General features: G+C 35.6%; 1 protein-coding gene across 1 annotated transcript in view; it reads left to right on the plus strand.

Annotated features, from left to right (window-relative positions):
• DPYD (dihydropyrimidine dehydrogenase) overlaps positions 1 to 18,994 on the plus strand; it is an 850,732-nt gene that overhangs the window by 654,859 nt on the left and 176,879 nt on the right. The gene's annotated exons all lie outside the window — the stretch shown is intronic.

The raw sequence follows: 18,994 nt of genomic DNA on the forward strand, positions 1-18,994 counted from the left end.
TCATGGGCTAGAATATTATTAAGAACAATTGCACATCTCTTTCCCTGTCCACTCACCTTCTGGAGTTTCTGGCTGTCCTGCTCTAAATTATAATATGATAAAGGACAGTTAGGTAGTAAATGCAACTTTTTAAATTTGGAACTTCAAAGAACACTGCTCTGTTATAGACTGAGACATTATTCTTGGCTTTTCTGGTACATTCTTATCTGACATGAAGTCCCGAAGTAGGCAAACTCTTATTGATATTACTGGTCATTAGGTAATTGTTCAAGACAAAAAAGGAAACACCTCTGAATATGAAAAATGCTAAGCCACAACCAAAGAGAAATTAATAGTGTTTTTAGTTTCTTTAATCTTGATCTTTGCATTTCCTGGACCCGGCTGAATCATGAGATGAGTGAAAATAAGCACTTATATGGCACATTAGAGCTACATAAGGTGAGCTAGGTGACCGCAAACTAAATACATAGATCAGCATTGCCAAAGAAAATGGGTTAAAGAAAGTGCCTTACCATGGAAACCGAGAAGACAAGCTTATTACCCATGAATGTTCAGTTAAATTATGAAGAAAAGATTAGTGGATTGGAGACAAATTGAGCATGATCTTGATCAAAATGCATCTGGATGCTAAATTGATCCATTACTTGAAATCAGTTATTCAAACGTATTTATATTTCCTCTTTCATTGAATATGTATCTAATAAGTATTAATTCTTTGCTATTTTAAATTGCTCGAGAATACAAGACTAAACAAGGTAGATAAACACTTTGCCATTATGGAGGGAAATGTTCTAATTGAGGAGATAGGAATGAAATAAATAGGTACCTAATACAATAGAATAATAAATTCTATAAAGAAAAAGTTGGATAAGGGACAAGGGAGAAATGTGATCACTGTTTTAGAAAATGTGCCCACACTTCATTCAGGATTTTCTTGACCATAAGTCATGTCTATACCTGCAGAAGAAAGCACCTCGCAGGCCCTGAGATGGCAGGATGTTCAGGAACTGCAGTGAGGATGTGTGATTTGAAGTAAGATGAACAGAAAAGAGAGTGATCATGAGATTAGAAGGGTAACCAGAGATCATGTAGACCCTGTATAGATTTTGGATTTTATGCTAATTTTAGGGTAGCTATATGATCTGACCTCTGTTTTTAAATAAAAGGTCACAATGCCTATTATGTAGCAGATGGATCATAAGGCATGAGAATAGAGGCAGGGAGATAACTTTGAAGGCTAATGTAGGGTCCTGGCAAAAAACCATGGTGACTTTGGCAGCGTTGTAGCATGAAGGTAGTGGAGGGGTGTGAATGTTGTATACAGAATGTGTTTTGTAGATGAGTCAGTGGGATTGGCTGATGGATTGAATGTTGAAAATGAGAGGAAGAGAAATTATAGATGACTGCAAGGAGTTTGGGCAAAGCATCTGAATGAATAATGGTGCCCTTTAAAGTGATGAGGAACCCTGGAGAAGAAGAGCTTTGGGGCAGGGGAGTCTGGGCAAGATAAGTAGTTCATTTTTAGATGTATTACGTTCTCTGTCTCTTAGACTTAGAAGTGAAGTTGTGCAGTCACTGGCTGGATATTTGCTTCTGAAACTTAGGAGAAAGGAATTGCTTAATGCATAAATTGAGCATCTGTACTGTAAACAGTGCATGATATTTAAAAGTCATGGGATACGTATAATCCGGGAACAAAATTATTTAATAATAATATTCTGGGGATAAGATGATGCCTAATGAAACATACACACAGTAGCAAGTTGGGACCTGATGAGATAAACTAGAAATTACATACAGATAAGGAAAAGAAAGGATCCAAAGATTATTTCGACATTTTATGATCAGGAAGAGCAGGAGGATCCAGCAAAGGAAGCTGAGGAGGATCAGGAGAAAGCATAATATGGAAAGCACAATACTAGCAATGCAGATTTCTGTGAACTGAGAAGATGAGAAACTAACTCACCATGGAGACTAAAGGAAGGTTTTCTGAAAGAAGAAATGATTGAGTTGCATCTTCAAGGTTTCAGGCTTATAAATGATTGGAAAACTATACTACCCACCTCTCACAGAGTCTAAATCTTGTTACATTCTTGTAGGAGATATGTGATATATACTCAAATAGCCCAAGTAATACTTCCAAATTTCCCAGTATTCTTCTGAGTATGTTCTGACTCTCACATACTTGATGAACTCTGTGTGGCAAGTGTTTATATAACTATTATTATTACCCAGAATTTATAGATAAGGAAATAAGGTTAATGGATCTAAGGGCAAATAGACTACTGCTCAGTGAGAAAATTGAGGGTAGATCCCTTGGCTTCTGAATCTTAGTCCCCTATTTTTTTTACTCCACCACCTATTGCAATAGAAAATGTGATGAATGCCAAAAGAAGAACTCAAAGAAGCTTCCATAGAAGGAGGGGAGGGAGCAATCACTTCTCACTGGAAGGATCAAGGAAGGCTTTGTGGGCAATGTGGCATTATAATGAGAATTTGAAGAAGGGATAGAATTCCAGAATAAAAGTTGTCTCATCCTGGCATCCAGGGCCCTGGATGATTTTGTCCTAGCCTGTTCTTCCTCACAGCTATCCTGGGCCATGATCCACCATGCTGGGCTGCTCACACTCTATATCCTCTCAAGCTCTCTCTTGTTGCCTTACCTACAAAACTGCCTACGATTAGAACGGCTCTTTCATGTATTCTTCAAAATGCAGATCTGTGTTTTCCTTACATTCCCCCAACCACTTTGGAAGACCATCCGCCTGAGTCCATGCAGTTTGTACCTTTCTTTGTCATGCTTATGTGGTATTCTACTTCTAATCTCTTGTCTGTCTTCCTTAGACTGTGAGCTTCAGGAAAGAAGGGACTTGCCTGGCATATAATTAATTGGTGCTATTGCCACGTACTAGGATACTGTGGTCACAAGATCACTCCTTGCCCGCATGGAGCTTTCCAGTGTAGCAGCACTTAATAAATGCTCAATGGATCTTTCTGCTATTATTATTATTACCATCATTGTTAATGAGTATATGTGCTTTGGTTCATATTTTTCTAAATTCCTTGTACTTAGATACATGTATCTGAGCTAATGTTTATTTCACTTAAAGTTTATTTTACTCTATATTATTCTTTAAAGTAGAAGCTTCTAAAGTAAAGATGACCTTAACTTTATGGTGTATAAAGTATGCTTTGAGCAGAATGGGCATCAAATAATAATTTATAGCCTATGTTGATGTGTTTCCTTCAAATAGATATTTTCTCCAACTTTACCCCTAAAATTCAACAGGAAAATTGAAAAGATGGCTTGTGAACTTGTTACTGTGTATATGTTTCATTAGGCATCATCTTATCCCCAGAATATTATTACTAAATGATTTTGTTCCTGAGTTATACAGATACCAAGAAATTTTGGGGCTGCAGGGTTTCAAATAATGCAAATGACATATATCAGACAAGCAAGACACCTGCATTTTAATACGTGTGAATTCATGCAAGAAAGAGAATGGGATTGAGAGAGCTGGATAAATGTCTTACAAAAAAGCAATAAACACAGAAATCCTCCAGGAAAACTGGTGAAGTGATTTAATCACATACCCACGATATCTATATTCCTAGATAAATGCAGAAGACTTCCCAATTTGTAAATAGCTTACCACCTTTCCCCAGCCCTGTCCGACACTTTTGAAAGCCATGACGTAAACACACAAAAGCAAAGATGTACACTTTAAAGGTTTAACTGCCATTTTGCAGTCATAGTGTAGGTGGTTGTACTGTATTGAAATTGATAACTTGTGAGGGGGATAATTCAGTTATAGATGAATATCAGTGTTGTCCCTTTAGCATAGTTTCTAAATTTCTGCATTCCTTTTTTTTTTTTTTTTTTTTTCAAAGATTTCAGGGGTCAGAAGATAGAGTTTTACCTCTGGCCTTGTTGGGCCCATGGCAAACTGTATTTTGAAAGCCTTCAACAGGTTAGAATATTCCATTTCTAAAAGTCATCTCTTTGCTGGAGACTGTTAGCTAATTTGCCATAAAAAGGAATTTAATTCTGAAAATTATACATCATGAATTTAAAATATAGTCACCTACAAGTTGTCTTTTGAAATACGTATTTTATATTTATTGAAAGGAAATGCTCCCACATTTCTGTCTTTGATTTTGTGATACCACATGCAAAGTGCCCTTTATTTCCTGTTCTCCCAAGTAACTTTGGGGTTGAAAGTTTTGCACATTGATCTCAACTCAAATATAATTTTTCAATTAATTGCCATTCTCCTCTAAAACCTATGAGGAAAAGTGCAGTTTATTTATTTTAACACAACAGAAAATAAAGGCCAGTGATAAGCCACAAGCTACTTATTTGATTTCATAGACACTTTATAATCAGAAAGTTCAAGGTGCTCGTTGTTAAATATTTTAGAGAAATTATCCCCGTAAGTCTGGTCAGAGAGATAGCTTGTAGTATCTTTTCCTCAGTCAAAAAAAGGTTGAAATGGGTAAAGATCACTATGTCATTAATCTACTTAAAGATTAACCTTTTAAACAGCCAAGATTTGTAACATGCTTGCTCTTCTTCAAAGCTCAACTGTGTTCAGCACCATGGAAAGTTTTATGATTGAATATATGTAATTATAGTATATGGAGATTTAAAAATAACTCAAGGGATCGAACAAAGTTTCCCAGTAATTAATCATTAATGAAGATCTTAAATCTGTGCTTTAAATACAGACAAAACTAGTTATAATGATCTCATTAGTGCCTTATTAAGGTTATCTATTTTAGTATTTGTCAGGAGAATTCAGATGGAAATGAACTCCTTAACATATTTAGAAAGAGTTGTTGATCATTTGCTCAGATAAAAGACATACCATGGCTGATTAATTGTTGTGTAAATAAAGATTCCAGCTAGAAGCAACAGAATAGCTTCTAGCTAAATGTATCCCTCTCAAAAAAATAAGCTTCCTTGCCTGTACTCACAGCCATGTTTTTATCTGTTTTACTAATTTAGACAGGAGATAATTTTAAAATGTAGAAAGTTGGAGAAAAAGTAGTGAAAGAGGTAAAGATGACTGTGGGTTGTGATTTCCTAGGACTTGGCTGAATGTCAAATCGAATGGAGACCTTTCATAGGTGTTCAAAACTTGGGTTTTTTAAAAGAAAAATGTGCTTGTTTGCCTTTGATGAAATCTGTTGCCCTCAGTTCAAATTGCAGGGAAAAAAATATTTATCACTTTTAAAGATGCTCACAATTATGTCGGGATACTAGTTTGCTCTTAAAAAGGAACACTGTGGTATAAGGGCAAATGAAACTAAGGTTATTGATATAAATATACTTCAGAAACAGAACACAGTGAATATTAAATCATAAGGGAGCACGCTAGAGATCAGTTATTCAAAGTGTGGAAGTCTTTCCATTCAAATACTGTGATTCAGTGGTTCACCCAGTGGGAGAATGGAGAATACAGCTATTTTGGGATGTGGAGAGTGGACAATAAATTGAAAATGGTCTGTGTATTTATGCCCTAGTAATTAGTTCTCTGCATTGTTTTAATCTGAACTAATATAATTGATGCTTTGCAGGGCTTTCAAAATATAATTCAGCTAAGTGTGGATAATATGCAGATTTCTTGAAAAACATTGAATTTAAAATGACAGTCTCTTTGATTTGTATTACAATTCAACCTTCAACACACACTGCCTCTTCTAAGATTATAAAGGGAGGCTATGATAAGTATTACCAGATGTGACTGATCTCTAAAACCTAAAAAAACCTACTTATTTAAAGTTTTTCTGAGCTGGTCTTTTTCTTCTAACACCCCATTTTAGTTCTGACTGGGAACTCTGAAATAAACTCCTACCTGGTTTTACTTCATTTCTCTCCCATATCCTGTATATTCTCTACCCTACACCTAATTTTCTTTAATTTTCAAACTCCTTATGCACACAGATTCACCCCTAAGCCCCTCTCCAGCTGGAATTTTGCCTGCCTGCTCCCCTTCTGCAGAGCCAGCTGTGTTCCAATCTCAGGGAACCACTCTGCTCTGCCCCGGGTTTCTTATTTCTTGCTTTTCCCATGTCTGGGGAAATCCCAGTTTTCCTTCAGTGTGCAAACAAATCTTCTCTGTGAACTCTCTAGCTAAATTAGATGTTCCCTTCAAGGGCTTCCACATACTCCCTGTGTGCTCCTGTCAAAGGACCTGCCATTTGTGTGGTTATTATTTGTTTATATCTCTCTCTGACTAGTCTGAAAGTTCTTTCAGCACAGAAATGCTGTTAGTCGTTAAAAAATAGTAATAATACCCCATTAGCAAGTCCCTGGTATGTAGTAGTAGGTGCTTAATAAATGCTTGGGGAATCAACACAAGAGAAAGAACAGAAATCTTCCTGACTAAAATTGCTCAAAATACATGAAAGAGTTTATGACAGGACTTACATAACTAACTTGCTTTTAAAATGTTCAGCATAGGTTGGGCTGGGTCTTGAAGAACTTGACTGGACAAAATTTCTTTCTTTGTCCCTTGCACTTTTATTTCCTCTTTTAGCAGATGGATTCCAAGGGTCCTATTGCCTTTCCTCGGTTGAACCAGATATTTATTGACCGAGCCCCACCTTAAGGTGGTGATTGCTTATATTCCAACTATTTTCTGGCTTCAGTCTCACAGCAGCATTTGCCTGTTCTATGTTTTATCCCTTCACAGCCTCATAGTTTAAGTCCATGTGAAAGAGAAGTGGTGTAAAGGGCTTAGCTAATTAACTTCCACAGGTAATGCATTATATATTTTAATTAGATTCTTCTGGAGCTCCATGATGTAACCCCAAGGAGTATCTCGAATATGAGGAATGTCAGCATTTGGTTCAGATATGCAAGAAGGCAGATTTGAGGAAGAAGAAGGATCAAGGATTACAGAGTCTACCGACATTATAGTGCAGTGCTGATGGCTTTCAGCACCACAGTGATGCAAATCCTTTCATCAGGAAAGCTAGACCTTCTCTCATTGTTTATGAGGCTCACACTCCTAATAGGAGATTGTTAGGTTTCTTAGGGATTCTGTTGTCTTCCTGCCTCCTTTTCTCCCCTGCTGCTTTGCTTTAACAAACATTGAGTGTCCAAGTATGTATGCCAGGCAGTCTGCTGGAATGCAGAGGTGAAGGAAGCATCTATGGCCCCAGGCCTTGAAGGTGCTTGTAATCTAGTAAAGGAATAACTCTTAAACATTTAGTAGGTAATAGCAATTGTGCTAAGTGGTATGAAGAAAACTACCCATTAGATGAGCATATATCTCCAATATTTCAATATAAATACCCACAAAGTTAGTGTTAAGCACTACTATATATATAGTTCACACACTGCAATTTTTGTGGATTGAGTGTCAGGTAATTTGAATGTCCAAATACAAGGTACCTATGATTATAAGACAATCTTCATTTTCCAGTGAGAAAATTGAGGAAAAAAACACAGTTTTCGGCCAATTTGAATGAATAAATTTTATGAATGTGAAGATAATTTTCAAATACCTATTAATAATATTTAATATCTTAATTTCTTTATCCATACATACATAAAATTGCATTGTGTACAAAATAATGTTAATTTGGAGATCATCTTTTTCCCTGTTCATTTCATGAACAGTTTTATTCAAGCTCTTATATACATATCATCAATAACTGACTTCTCAGTAATGAAACTTCTTTTATAGTTTTCCAATACAGTTTTCCCAAAGACATATTTATTTTCATCTAAGTTATTTGAGATAAAATAGTTTGTGAAATCATATATGATTTTGTGAGTGAAAATTTTATATCAAGCTACAAATGCCAATTCACTTCGATTTTGGACTTTTTTTCTTATTAATCATATAAAGATATATTTATGATTTTGACAACTTTTAAATTTTAAATTGACTTTTATTCTAATATCCAGCCTATTTAGTTGTGAGGTCCTTCCCCATTATGCTGGAATAACAATTAAATCAGTGTTATCTTTATTTTCCTGATTATTTAAAATAATTCTATCAGATAAATACCTAAATATCCAAAACATCATATGAAGTAATATATTTAAAATATAAGTTTATTCAGGGAGTGACTGGGTGGCTCAGTCGGTTAAGCTTCTGACTTCAGCTCAGGTCATGATCTCATAGTCCATGAGTTTGAGCCCCACATTGGGCTCTGTGCTGACAGCTCAGAGCCTGGAGCCTGTTCTGTATTCCCTCTCTCTCTCTCTCTCTGCTCCTCCCCTGCTCACATTCTGTCTCTCTTTCTCTCAAAAATAAATAAACATTAAAATTTTTTTTAATTAAAAAAATAAAATAAGATATAAGTTTATTCAGAGAGTACTACATAATTGAAAGACTTTAAGATGTTGAATATAAGGTAACTCTCTGTTCAGAGGGATAAGTTTTAGGAGGTACAGTTCATCTTACATTTGAGTATTTATGGCTCAGTTTGAAGTAAATTATTCAGCTTTGGACTGAATTATATCCCCCCCACCCCAATTCATATGATGAAGCCATGACCCCCAATACATTTGGAGATAGGGCCTGTGAGGAGGTAATAAAAGTTAAATGAGGTCATAAGGGTGATGCCCCCCTAAGAAGAAGAAGAGACACTAGAGCTCTCTCTCTTCCATGTTAGGACATAGTTAAAGATTTCTGACTAAAAGCCAAAAAGAGAGGCCTCCCAAGGAGTGAGCTGAATCAGCTGGCACTTTTATCTTGAACTTCCCAGACTCCAGAGCTATAAAAATAAATTTGTATTGTTTAGGCCATCCAGTCTATGGTATTTTGTTATGGCAGCCCAAGCTGCTTAATGCAGTGAATAAATACACATTACAGCAGGCAAGCATAATGGTAAAAGGCAACAATCAGAGGAAAGACCTAAAATGCTTCTCCTTTCTCTGCAGGAGGTGTAGTACCCTTGGATGGCAGAAATTGCATCCACACATTGGTCCCAACTGGGCTAGGAAAACGGAAGAGACTTAGGCAGTGAGTGACAAGGCCACCAGTAATATACGAGTAGCCCTCATACCATATTATCCCACATTGTAATAATCTCAAACTCAATGGACTTATCACATCTAAATTATTACCAACAAAGAAGTTATAGAAAATTTTTATAGGGATAATAAACATAAAAAGGAAGATAAGAATCACCAGTTATTCTAACATATGGATCTAGTCACTATTCACCTTTAGTATATGTGTGTGCATGTACACACAAACAATTTCAATTTTATCATCATAGAAAAACACTGTATATTCAGTTTTATTCTCATTCTTTTTCACTTAAAATTATACCATCATAAGTATTTTGTCATGCCATTAGAAATTCTTCATGGTTGTCATTTGTAATAGTTACATAATATGCCTAGGTTTCCTAGATTAAAAAAAAAAAGCTCACAAGTTAAAATTTATCATTAGGCACTGAGAGATCTAGCCTTTGGAGCAAGTGGGGTGGGGCCAGCTGGAGCTGTTGACAAATATATTCTTCTTGAGGGGCTAATGGCGGCTATTCCCAGGGAAAGCTGACTGCTGAGTCAAGTCTCTGCTTGGTGTCATCTTTGCCCCAAGAACAAATTTTGAGCTCCCCCAACAAGTAAGTAGGGATCCTGTGCTCTGCTAACTACACTGACAGAAAAGCCAAATGATGTGCCGCCATGTGGTACTCTGAGCTCCTTTGCTTTCATGTTTCTCCTCTCATTTAATCCTCTAAAGAATCATGGTGAACATTTCAAGATAAGAGAACCAAGATTCAGAGAAGGGAGATGATTGTCTACGTATGTTCATTTAATGAGGGTCAGAATAAAAGGATTCTGGTGTGATGTTAAGTACAATACTCTCTCACTAACAATAGAGCTTCTCCTTAGTGGCTTAGCAGAAAGCACATAGCTGAAAAAAGGATATGCCACCTGATCTTTCAGACTGGCTATGGAGTTTTGTGAAGTTGGATTCTAACTCTACACTTCCTCAAAACTGACAGACATGAAATCAGATCTTAAGCCTTCTTATCCTCACCAAAATTGAAGAATGATCTGGAATATAATCCTCTGCAACCTACAACTTCAGGCTGCCTTGAAGGCTTATCCCAGATCAAAGAGAAAAGATTGTGTTCCCAACTCCCATACTCTCTTTTTAAATCAGCATTTGGGCTAAGATGCTGAGCTCTTCAGGAACTTTCTGCTGTGGGTCAGATAAATTACTCTGACCTAAATAAGATTCTTGTTTCTTACTAGTCTGCTAAAGGGAGGGACAGGACTAGATGATGTAGCACTCATTTGAAATATTCACATAAGATATAAAGAAAATTACAAATCCACCAGAGGTCACTTGACAAGGTATACTGGAGTATCAAACTAAATTTCAGGGAAGACCAACTATCCAAGATCCTTAACTGCAGGCTACAGTTATATTATTTATTTGGGTATTGGGTAGCACTCCTAGATTCTGCCTTCATGCTCCCTGTGCACTCTGTCGATGTGCAGAGTGTTCTTCTCCTGACAGCTGAGCATTCTGAGCACAACTGCACTGTTTTTCATTCCCTGGCTGATATTCTCCTGTGACATGCTAAGCCAAGTGGATGTTGCTGCCTAGGGACATTTATTAATGCCCTTCTGAACTCAGAGGGACGAATCATACAGATTTTATAGCACAGTATTTCTCTGAAATTCATATTCTATTAAAATTATTATGAGCTAATACTTGGGAAACTTAGATTAAGTTCTTTAGTTCTGGATATCTCCATCTTTTTATCTAAAAAATCTGGTAATTGGTAATAACTTCATTCAATAGTACTATTTGTCTAAATTCGTATGACTTAAAAGTAATTTTTACTTTTACTAGAAGCACAATATATTACTTTTCCTCAATAAAAATGTTGTAGAATACATTTGATATGGAATGTTTAATTTATAAAATTCTGAAGAGAGGAATCTAACTTATGCTACAATAAAGAAATGGAGTTTTCTTAGAAAATTGATCATTTAAGTGGAGATTAACAAAATGTTCTGACTTCTGAGTTGATGGGTTCCACGTTTGAAACTGAGCAAGTCAGTAGGAGACATAGAATAATTAAAGAAAAAATATGTTTGAAAGTTTGATGACAAGGTTAAATATCAGGTTTATCTCATAATCAGTATTGATATAAAAAACCTACACCATAGGGGCACCTGGGTTGCTCAGTCAGTTTCGGCTCAGGTCATGATCTCACAGTCATGAGATGGAGCCCTACATGGAGCCAGGCATTGGGCTCCACACTGAACTTGGAGCCTGTTTAAGAGTCTCTCCCTCTGCCCCTCCCCCACTCATTCTCATGTGCACATGCCCACTCTTTCTCCCTCTACATAATAGAAAATAGACAATATTTATGCATCGCAGTGACACAAATTCTGCCGCATTCAAATCCCCAGAGATAGGGTTTATAAAGGCAAATGTTATTCTTAAAACAATGTGTTGATTCTGGATATTAAAGAGACCCTGATTCAATTATTTATCCATTAAAAATATACACATAAGAGTGCCTACCATATGCTAGGTACTGTTCTAGACTTTGAGCATAGAGCAATCAGCAGGACAGGTGGTAAGGGCAGGGAGAGGAGAAAAACAATAGATAATAATTTCAGATACTTCTAACTACTATGAAAATAGTGAAACTAAGTGATATAATTGTGATAGAGGAAGAAAGGGGTGGAGCTTTCGATTGGGGCTCAGGGGAGGCGTTTCTGAGAAATGACAGTTGAGCTGCGACTTGTATGATAAAAAGGTGGGAGTCATTCAATACTATGGGTACTTAGGGAACCAGGCAGAGGGAAAAGGGCATGCAAAAGACCTACTACCATGATTTTAGGAATTTTCCAAACTTTAAATTCTAGTGAGGCAAGAGTGTGGTGAACAATAAGAGTAGGATGATGTAATTCATAAGTAGGAGTCCCAGCAACCAATAAGACAGTGTCCAGGGGTAAAAGGGATAATGAATAAAAACTGACTTCCCCATTATTATCCATTGGGGGGAGATTGACATGGTTTTCTTAGAATAGACAGGACAAAATATAACTGAAAACTATGATTTTGTCTTTCCCATTACTAAATCTTTGACATATGCTAGAGAATAACATTTCTCTAAAAATAGAAACATTTTTAGGTCCAGAAGGGTCAGCATGTTTTGCCTTGATCGAGAAATCTCTGATGTGTTGCTAGAAACGGAGCACCAAGGTTGTTATCAGTAGACCCAGGTTCAAGTCCTGGTTTAAATATTTGTTGGCTTTATGGTATTGGATTGTGCTTGCTTGATCCTTCTGAACCTTGTTTCTTATACATAAAATATGATAATAGTTGTAAGGGTCAGCTGACATTTAGGAAGCTTAAGTTAGGGACAATGACAGGAAAATTTATCACCACATAAAAGTTCAAATAGAATTTAAGAACATACCTTGTACATTTGTCTTACTTTAGTAAAACAAGATGATAAATCAAAACTGGTATTGTTTCAATGAAATCATTGGTGTTTTCAATTCAGAAATGTATAGACTGAGAAATTTGCCACTGATGTATTAAAAATCAGAATTGCCAGTCAGAGCAATCTATAGCTAACCAAAAATAGCTGGATCATGGTCTGGTTCTTCTGGTTGTTTCAGCCTGAACTCATTGTTTTAGTGTCAGTCTGATTGCATGTTTAGCCATTATTTTGGATAAAAAACCAAGCTGGTAATATCAAAGTCATGTTCAGTCATGTTATAAAGCTTTAAGATTATAAAAATTTTGGTCACCAAATGAAAAGGTTAATTTTTCAATTATTTGAGATAAGTGTTTGACATTTTGTTTTTATTTTTATTTTTGTCATAATCTTCATTATACCCAGTGTTATAGAATGCTTTGTCAGGCCAAATAGAAAGGAAAATGTACATTTCTAATCCATTATCTATTAAGCCAGAAAAGTCAGGCAAGCAAAGAGAAAGGTATTAATTTAGAAAAAATAATTATTTTTCATATCACTTTGTTCTTAATCACTATTGAGGGTGTAGGTTTTCTTCATTATAAGAATGATCCTCACTGTAGTTTCTTAAGTGTAAAGAACAGTGGTTCCAGAAACTTTTAATGAAACGTCACAGCATTGTTGTAGCAGAAGATTCTAAGTGTAGAGTTAATAAAATTGTGAACTGTTTGTTTTTAAGTTTATGAGAGTCAGTATCCATCATCTTATCTGCATTAGATTTGTTTCTGAATATAGATTAACATTTTTTACAACTTTTTTTCAATATTATGATCATGGTAGGGAAACGGTTATTTCAAACCTCAGGTAAAGCTGTACAGTGATTTCATGTGACAGAATTTTATCTGGGTTTCAAGAAATCCTAATAACAGCATTTACAATTCTTCTATGCAATTTCTCTTCCTCTTTTTACTGCAGAAGTATGGAAAACACGTTCCTACTTTAAAGAGCTAAAAGAAAAAAAATCAGCAGTTTAATCTGAGTGTTAGGAAAAGGATCACAAATCCTGCTATGGTATTTTGTATTTAAGCTAGTTTCTGTAAAGGCCCCTGACATGCCCCCTGGGAGCTAAATATTGACAAGCATGCTTTGGCAATCAAGATCAAGCTTGTTGAATTAACACAGCTCAAGTCTTGCATTGACACTATAACCCAATATTGAGAACTCTTATCTTACCCCATTTATTTTGGCTTTATAGGTGATACTGTACACTTGAATTAGGGATTTTCACTGTATCTTAAATGCTGCAACTGTGGATTAATTTGATTTCAGAATATACCAGTCCTTATCATGTTCACAGTGGAAATTATAAATGAAGTGTAACATTCATTGTTTTCTTTCCCAGCATGGATCAAGAATAAAACTGACTGTATACCTAAGTCTGATATTATCTTTTCTACCAGAAAATGTCTTATAATTCCCACCTCCTGAAAGGCAAAGAGAAATACAAAGAATGATATTGTCCTTTCTGTATTTTCCAGGGAAAAGTAAACGCATCCCAAATTGCTAGTTCTTTAAAGGCTTTGACAAAAGTTAAGACAAAATATTAGTCATAAAAGAAATACATATTATTTTTCATCATGATTCCTAAAACTCAAATGGCAATCTTCCGATGATAATAGTATTTATAGAACGTAAAATTGTCTTCAAGTTTTAGAGGAAAATATAACCTTTTCAATCTTTCAGGAAGTTGAGAAATAAATTTTATAAGTAACTGGGAATAAAGACGGTATTGGTAGTGGTAGTTAGAAAGTAGCACTCATTAAGGGCTTACAGACTCTATGTGGGCATTTTACCTGTAGTTTGTTGTTTAACTCTGTGAGGTAGGTACTTTCACTGTCCCTGTTTAACCTATAAAGAAACTGACTCAAGGACGCTTTAGAAACTCTGGCCATGCCTACTCTTACTTCCTTTCCCATAGCTATACCCACAGTCACGGTAGTAACTAGGTATTTCCTATACCTGTACAGAGCTCAAACCACAATAGAAGATTCATGGGTGTATTGTTATCATTCAAGGTGATGTTCTCCCAGTGCTAGAGGGAACAAAAAGGAAGTAATGTGGTATTGAGGATAATCCAGAAAGGCCCCCAAATGATATAATATTTTGAGTGGGACTTAAGGGATGAATAGAAGAAGGTGAATAACATTTCAGACAGTGGGGATAAGAAGAGAAATGACACAGAGGTATAAATAAATGTGATCTCAAGAAACTGCAAATTAGTTCAGTGTTTCAAGAGTTGCTGGGTGGAAGCCACACAAATGATGCAAAGAATTTATTGAGTTTGAAGGTTAGAACCATACTTACCAGCTGATGACCTCTGTATCTTCACTGTGAACTAAAGATAATACCCCAAATCAGGCCTCCTAGAGAGATTATGAGGGATAAAGGATAGAGTGTATGCCAAATGCCCCATCTGGTCTTGCTTCTCAATTCTAAGAACACCATTTTATCTTCTCCAGTAAATTCATACCCACTGTGACCTTCAGAAGTAACTCTGGAACTACCTAATGGAGCTTATTTCTTCAAATAAAATAGCCATTTGGCACAATTTCACTTCTCATTTTCCTCCTTCCTATGGCAAGATAGGTGAGAGATGAAAACTGGCTCTTTGATGGTACATATGTTCTTTTTCTATCTCTTTCTAAAAGAATGTTGTCATAACTTGATCCTCACTGACAAGTGTCATTTGGTATTAAATCTTTCCATTTTTGTGCAGTTGGATTTCTAAAATACTCTTAAACTGATATGATTTCAAATACATACATTAATAATAAAGTATAATCATAAGGATGACATACATAGAGTCAAAGTTGTCCATCACAGTGCCCAGCATCTAGAAGCACCCCATTAGTTCCCGTTCCCTTTCTCTCCCTTTGCCATTATATTAAAATCCCCTTCAAAATCTACTCAGTGCTACACAAAAAGAAAATGCTGTGCATTTTGCCAAGGGCCTGTTTGTCACACGTCTTAGTGATTCTAGACTAAGTCTCCACCATCTGCATACATTCCATTCTACATCTCAGTGACTGTTTTACAGGTTCTTTACGCAAGGTGAAGCCTTTTCTCCTTGTTCCATAAAATCAGTATATATGTTCTCGCTTACATACCTTCTTTCAAAACACTCTGAAGTTGGGAATGCCTGAGGTTCACTTATCTGATTTTGTTCTTTTGATGATCACCTTCTTCAAGTACATCCTGAAACTCACCCACTCCCTGAACTGCTCTGAAAGTGTCCACTATGTTTCTTGGACTTTTAGATGTGTTACATGATATAGTTATGTGCAGTCTACAAACTCTCTCTCCAGCAAAATATAACTCCATTTAGGTTAGGGAGCTAATTTCTCTATGTATTTGACACAAAATGAAGTTTTGCTTTTGAAAATGAAAAACATTTTTTAAAGCCCAATTGCACACACAATAAAGTGTGTGTGTGTGTGTGTGTGTGTGTGTGTGTGTGTGTGTACATGCACAAAAGGAAGGGGAACTAATGGGGTGCTTCTATATATTCACATAGCTATTTCATAAGTTGCTTAAATATTTTAACTTTAGGGTAATTGTAAGATGTATCACAAATATTTTTACTTCCAGTCCAGGATTTTGCAAATTAAACTAAATGCAATTAAATTAAAATGCTCTAAACCACACTTTTGGTAATTATTTAAATGGAGGTGCTCTTCACATTAAATAACCGACTATCCACACCTATCCAAAATACTTTCATATAGTTTTTTGAAATAGATTTCTATATATTATTTTTAAAATTTTTTAGTGTTTCTTTATGTGTGTGTGTGTGAGAGAGAGAGAGTGAGAGAGAGAGAAAGAGACATAGCGTGAGCATGGAAAGTGCAGAGAGACAGAGGAAGACACAGAATCTGAAGCAGACCTAAGGCTTTGAGCTATCAGCACAGAGCCCAACGCAGGGCTCAAACTCACAAACCATAAGATCATGACCTGAGCTGAAGTCAGACGCCCAACCAACTAAGGCACTCAGATGCCCCTCTATATCTTATTTCCTATGTCAGTAGAGAACACTGCCATATAAGTTCGTCACAAGAAAGATACAGAAATCTTAAAAACCAAATATTTAGAAACTGATGTAACTAGTTATAAAACCATAATTATATAAGAGAATGTTCTTTTATAACAAGAAGTCTTCACATCTGTCATCCAGTGTTTTAATGCCTATAGTACTTATTAGCTGACTATTTCTATTATTACCATTCTGCAAGCAACTGCCATTCTTGAAACTGATTGATGTTTAGGAATAAAGCACATTTATTACATGTTGCCAGCTTCAGAAAAGCAATCTTATAACCTACAGCGCTTTTTGAGAAGTGATGATACCTTATATTTCTGGAACTAATCACTGCTAAAGAAAGTAAAAGGGTGAAAACATAATATTTTTTTCCTATGAAGAACTTTCATTGCATTATATGCCATTCAACTATAAAATGATTATAGTGTTTTATTTGCCAAGAATGACAGTGGTGAAAGGTAACTTTATATATATGTAGAAATATGTGTACATACCTATCTATCTATATGTGCCGGGGTCCATATCATTTCCTTATTTTAGTCTGGCTAGCCTACTTTGAACAGATATGAGCAAAGGATGAGGACAGAAAAACTGAATTAAAATTCTTGTTGGCTTTTAAGGTGAGCAAAAATGAATGCTATTAATATAATTGTTTTACTATTTTACTACTTCTTCCAAATTGTGATTATACAGTCATCAATCACCGTTCTTTGAAGTTCTTGCCTTCATTTTACTACCGTGGCTTTTTGCACTGACTTTGCCTCAATTTATGCCACCTGATCTCATCTACTGGCCTTAAGTCACTACCCCACTTTGATTGAATGCTTTGGTCCTCAGTTCCCTGGTCTATTACTCAACTTCTGCCATCATCATTAAGAGATACAAATTGCAGAAATAATTAAAAATCTAACTGACACATAATAAGGCAGTAAATATTAACTTCCATCACTACCATCATCCTCATCATCAGAAACTTCAGAATCCATGTTGCTATATATCCATCAATTTCCAAAACTACTTTTAAAATGATGTGGTAGCTAATGTTTGTGTAACCCTTTTACTATTTCAAAGAATTTTCAATATTTTATTTGATTCTTACAACAACCTTATGAGATAGGTATTTTTAGAGTGATTAATATCCAGCTTACAGTTGTTATTAAGAGGAAAGCAGAATTTATACCAAAGTTTTATGACTCTAAAGATCACACATGGTTTTTCAGTTGGACAACATTTTAGCAGATACTTTCCAGTAGTCAACACTGTCTCAAGCTTTTTCAGATCTAGGTTACTGTATGTAAATAAGACACTTACAGAATACCAGTTATACAGGACTCTATGCACAGCAAACCTAAATATAAATAATGGGCTATATTTCATGTTCTTACGTAGCTCAGATATTTCCACCTAGATAATCTCAGGTACTTACCCAAATTCAAGTGTATTATCCTCTACAAACCTTAAAAATCACTATAGTTAATGATATTAACCTCTGAGTCTTCTTAGTACCTCCAGTGCTCTTACTCTGCACATCTAATTAGTCACAGGTTCTGTATAGTCCACCTTTGAATGTGATTGAATTTTTTAATCTGAACTTTTTAATTTCCTGTCTCTGTGACCTTGACTTAGTCCAAGCCTTTATGTTTGCATAGGTCTGGTAGGCTCTTGCTGCAACAGCAGACATTTTGGGACAGAAAGTAGAATGAGATGCGGCTCACAAAGTTTCCTGCCATACTTTCCATCCAGACTCGTCCCCTTCTTGTCCTTCCTAATCTATTCTTTACTCTAGGCCTTATTACACACCTGATTTTCCAGTCATTTCTAGATCTTTATTCTTTTGCTTATGTAGTTCTGTGATTCCTATGTCTGCCTTCTGTGCCTTCTAAAATGCTATTTGTCCTTTAAGACTTAGCTCATATCATCTTCAGTTAAAGATGGTCCAACCAAAGTGTACTCAACTTCCTCTGAGCTATGATGGTCACTTACTCAGGTTTTATTGCAGACATTACCATGTGTTACAATAAATTATATCATCACCTCTAAACATAGTAGCTGCTTTATAGTTAGCATTTGATAAGTGTCTATTGATTTAATAGATGAAAATACTTGAATACTTTAAATGTATAGTTGAAATTTATTTCTAGTTCAAATTTTGCTTTGAATTAAATGTGCCGGGGTCCATATCATTTCCTTATTTTAGTCTGGCTAGCCTACTTTGAACAGATATGAGCAAAGGACGAGGACAGAAAAACTGAATTAAAATTCTTGTTGGCTTTTAAGGTGAGCAAAAATGAATGCTATTATAGTAGCTGCTTTATAGTTAGCATTTGATAAGTGTCTATTGATTTAATAGATGAAAATACTTGAATACTTTAAATGTATAGTTTAAATTTATTTTTAATTCAAATTTTGCTTTCCAGTTGATGGTATAGAACTGTCCCTACATTGAAGAGAAAGTGTAAAATTTTCACA

The sequence above is a fragment of the Panthera pardus genome, unplaced genomic scaffold (genome assembly GCF_024362965.1).
Source record: "Panthera pardus isolate Hobbes unplaced genomic scaffold, ASM2436296v1 HiC_scaffold_11, whole genome shotgun sequence".
Classification (NCBI taxonomy): Eukaryota; Metazoa; Chordata; class Mammalia; order Carnivora; family Felidae; genus Panthera; species Panthera pardus.